Source organism: Triticum dicoccoides, chromosome 4A (genome assembly GCF_002162155.2).
Source record: "Triticum dicoccoides isolate Atlit2015 ecotype Zavitan chromosome 4A, WEW_v2.0, whole genome shotgun sequence".
NCBI lineage: Eukaryota > Viridiplantae > Streptophyta > Magnoliopsida > Poales > Poaceae > Triticum > Triticum dicoccoides.
In genome coordinates, this window is record NC_041386.1 from 696238813 (window position 1) to 696243283 (window position 4471).

Here is a 4471-nt window from a genome sequence, read left to right on the forward strand (position 1 = left end):
GGAAGCGCTAGTGGGCAAACGTTTGCCCACTAGACGCGTCCCAAGAGAAATAAGTTAGTGGGGATGAACTATTTAGGTATTATAGATATGAGGGATCATCTTTTTCAAGCTGACAAAATAGGAAATTAATTTATTCGTGCACAAAGCGACAGTACCAGAAACTGTAATTTTTCTGTGTGCCAAACAGTTTTCCTGTCGGCCCCGCAACCGGCCCACAGCAAAATTCTATTTTGCTGTCAGTGCTCAGCTCACAGGAGCAAATACCATGGTGTTGGCGCGGCCCATCTATAAATCCGCTAGCGCGCCACGAAAATTTCCCTACATTCGCGCCACTGAGCCCGTTTTGGTGCCTTATATCACGCCACGCCCATGGATAGAAATAGAATCCCTAGCAACAAATCCCCCGAAATCTTCCGAGCCCACCCTACCCCAATCCCTCGTCGCCTCCAACCTCCAGATCCGCCCGGCCGCCGCCCCTCCCCTTCCACCTGAGCGCCTCCCCATCCCCATCCGTGCTCATCTCCACGCCTTTCCTACCGCAGCATGCGCATCCCACTTCTTCGCCCCCAGATCTGTGGCAGGCTCCTTCAAATCGGCTCTGATCTACGCCATCTGATGTCTGCTCCGCCCTTCTGCATGGCCTCCTCTGGATGGCTTTTCGCCCATCACCTGCTCCAACTCCAGTGTCGTCCCTCTCCACGGGTGCCGTCTCCCCCAAACCGCAAGTTTGCAAGTCGACCATGGTCTGTTCAATTTATGTTCAAGTCCGATGTGCAATCTTGGAATAGGATTTAGTATGAACGCAATTTCTTTTCACTGTGCATTAGTAGGTTCTGTTCCCAAACATTGTTTTGACTTATGTTGGGGTGCATAAGGAGTTAGATTTATTTAGATCTCTGTAATGTTTCTGCCTGAATGTTGTGGTTCTTGTCATTAGAGTTCATGCAAATTCTCTGTAATATTTCTGCCTGAATTTTATGCAAAGCAAATATTTTCATCCAGAGAAACATTGATTTTTCTAGAACTGAAAATTTAAAAAGGTTCAACAGCCATTCATGTATTTCTCAGAGCATCTTGGAGGCTGCGGCGCTGCTGGTGCTGCTGCTCGTGTGATGGGCCTAGTGGAGGCTACAATTCCTTGATTTCAAGGAGGAAAAGGAAACATGATTGGTTCTTGGAGAGGTGAGTTCTTCCGTGCAGAAAACAGTTCAGAACCTAGCACGCGATTTTCAAAAAGCAGGGCTGGGCAGCATGAGCAAACACAGGGGATTGTAGCAACCGTACTGGGATTTGTATTGTGTTGTACCAACTTCCAGGTTTTGAAAAGACAATAAAGTTCTAGATATTTATTTACTCTTAGGTTATCTAAAAATGCTTTTAATGTGTAGTTCGTCTAAGGAGTGACTTAGCGCCATGATTCAGCCTTTCCGCGAGCGCTTGGCTTGGAGCTGTCCATTGCCTTAGGCTAATGTCATCTCCCAGCTTGTGGCCTTGCCTCCTAGTTTTTTCTTCCTGTACTAAGCTGCAAAAGCATTTTTATTAATTTTTTTAACTCGTCACAATACTCCAAATAGAAGCAACGATAATAAGATTGCTCCTTCCATGTTTTCTGCAGAAAGTAGCCTCCATGCTTCTTAAATCTGGGTGCTGTTTTGTACAGAGGCTTTCATCTATGGAGAAGCACATTGATGGAGAAACAAACATGCTCAAAGGCAATCTTTTTCAGGTACATACTCTGTATTGATTGAAGAATACGGGCAAGGTTGTTGCAAACATTTTTCCACACGCATGGTTCACATTCCATGGTTTAATTTGCAGATTGATATTTCATTCATTTTGATTTCTGCACATATTCACATTTCCATATATTGACATGATTAGATGATTGAGATGACTGAGTCATCAACTGTCCAACAGCTGAAATGGAACTTCTAGGAGCCTATCTCAGATCTCATCGCACCTATTTCAGAGCTCATTTCCTAGTTGCAGGTAATCTAGATCAGGAGTATGGTTTAAGGTTCATGATCCATCTATAAGAGAGGTGTAATACCCTCTGCTCTTATCAGTTTATACTATTATTTCCACACCTGTGTCCAAATGCATAAATGAGTAATTTTGATACAAGTTTTTGATATTGCGAGATCATGCTATCTCCAGTATGCTCAAGAACATCTGATATGTACCTAGACATTTTTATTTCAATGTACTGAACATTAAGAGCCTTTTTACTAGAAGCAATGCAAAAGAAATGTAGGTTCTGTTATAACAATTAACAAGATAAAGATATGTCAAGGGGCTTCTATCATGGGCCATACTGTATATCATCTTAATTCAATTAAACTTTTTACTACTTGCTTCTTGGAACTTCCTATTTTCTTCCCTAACCCTCACTAGTTATCTTTATGTGACTTACAATTGTAAGTAGTACACGCCAGTCTAAAGTGGAGCACAAATCCATTCAAACGACTTCGAAATACTAAAATTTAGAGATTTAATTTCCTGTTATGTTGAGTTGTTTGCAAATTAGGTTGAGCTGTATCCTGATTCTCCATGTTCTTTGCTGATTGATCAACCACATGTAGAGCCAAGGTTTTGCCAAGTTAGTTTGAGAAACTGTGATGTCAAACAGGTTCTTACTGTATCACATAGAGATAATGGTCCTAGTTCTTGCAATCTTACTTTTAACAATTGACACTTGACATGAACTGTACAACTTCAATGAGTCTATTCTTTTCATAACAGCTCAATGAGTCCATTTGGTGAAGGTTAATTTGAAACAGAAGCTTACAGTCCAAGCTGTGATTGAGTGACATGAGGCCCTGTTTTTGCATATAGTTGAAGAACTTATCTGTTATTAGATGTGCACTTCTATTTCGGTGACCCTGAATCGCTGTATGCTAATTATAAATGGATTTGTGTACGAAATAGACGTGATTTAGTAGAACTATGATTAATGTAATGTATTACTTGCGAAATGGATTAACTGTGAGAACTATTTATATCATTTTTTATTTTTTTTGTTCATCTGAATCTATATTCCTGGCGGTTCAGTCCTGACAGAGGTGTTATATTTCCTGTCGGCGGTTCAGTCCCGACAGGCATAACCTTCCCGACGGCCTCCCGACAGACATATTTTGCTATCCCTGTCAAGCTATGGCTGAACCGACAGGAAATATTATTTCTGACGGTTTTCCTTATTTCCCTGTCGATTTTTGGCACACAGAAAAATTCCAGTTTTTGGTAGGTAACAGCTGTTACATATGCCGTAAAAATGTATTGAAATTACTGAAGTACATATCATAAATTTTCATATTATTTCACATTATTTTACCAAATTTCACATATGTATGTCGTATGTGACCTCTACATTTGTGGATTTCTAACCATTTTTTATAACAGAAAACTATCATATGTCTTACAATGTTGAATATAGTGACCGAGGTTAAATGCTTAGTTTTACAGTTGAGAAAAAAGTAAGTTAATGTGTAATGGAAATAATTATATAGAACTCTGAACTGAACTGAGTGACTTATATTTTTCAGAGCAAACAATAAATTATGTGTCACTTGGAGATTTTTCACCTGAGCGTGTGACTTGAAGTTTTGGTTTGGGAACCTGATAAAAATATTACAAAGATATGGTCCCGGATCTGCTAAAACTAATTTTAGATTATAATTCGAAAAACATAGTTAAAAATGTACGAATAATTTAAAATGGGCAATTTAGAATAATAACACAACAATATATGATTCAAAATATTAAATAATAAAAATCACATTCATAATAAAGGGGTACTTATTTCATAGACATGTATGTGGCAAAACACAACATTTTGAGTCATATTTGCTAAAATATTTCCAAAGTACAAAGTTACAACATTGACTTTTCAAAATTATAAATATTATTGAGAACTAGGTTCTATAAAAGTGATCAAACTCAGTAGGAATAAAGATAGAATTTACTTTCCTAATGATAAGATACCCGGCAATTTTATCTAGACCACTTACCGATATGTTTAATATTTGTTGCTTTACGCGTGATGTGTTTTCGTGTCATATTAATTAGTGAAGGTATACAACTGTTACTGCTTAAATTAATTGTACGAATGCACATATTAAACAATTATATATGTTGAATTATTGACAGATCACACAAATAGAATTATGTGCGTCTTTGTCTTGGAAAAAGAAGCAAACATCACTATGAGAAAGTTTAACCTACCATCCGCGAGAAATTTAATGACAAGTTAAATATGGTGCGAATACTGCTTGATAGGTGGCGTCGACATGTGGAGGCTGGAGGGAGAGGAACTAAAAAATATCCGGCTTCAAAAGTCTAATGATCAATACAAGTATATTAGTATTTTACCATTTGAAAACTAGCCCCTGCAGATGCACATGTTGATGACTAGTTATGATTAATCTAATGATATATCCTTGGCATTTTAGATGTGAATCTTTTTGTCCATGAG

At 38.3% G+C, this 4471-nt stretch overlaps 1 long non-coding RNA gene across 1 annotated transcript; it reads left to right on the plus strand.

Annotated features, from left to right (window-relative positions):
* Positions 1 to 423: 423 nt before the first annotated feature.
* On the plus strand, positions 424 to 2995 carry LOC119289760. The gene is made up of 3 exons (XR_005141604.1): positions 424 to 1182; positions 1616 to 1989; positions 2743 to 2995. It is a non-coding gene; the product is annotated as an uncharacterized LOC119289760 (long non-coding RNA).
* The last annotated feature ends 1476 nt before the right edge of the window (positions 2996 to 4471 follow it).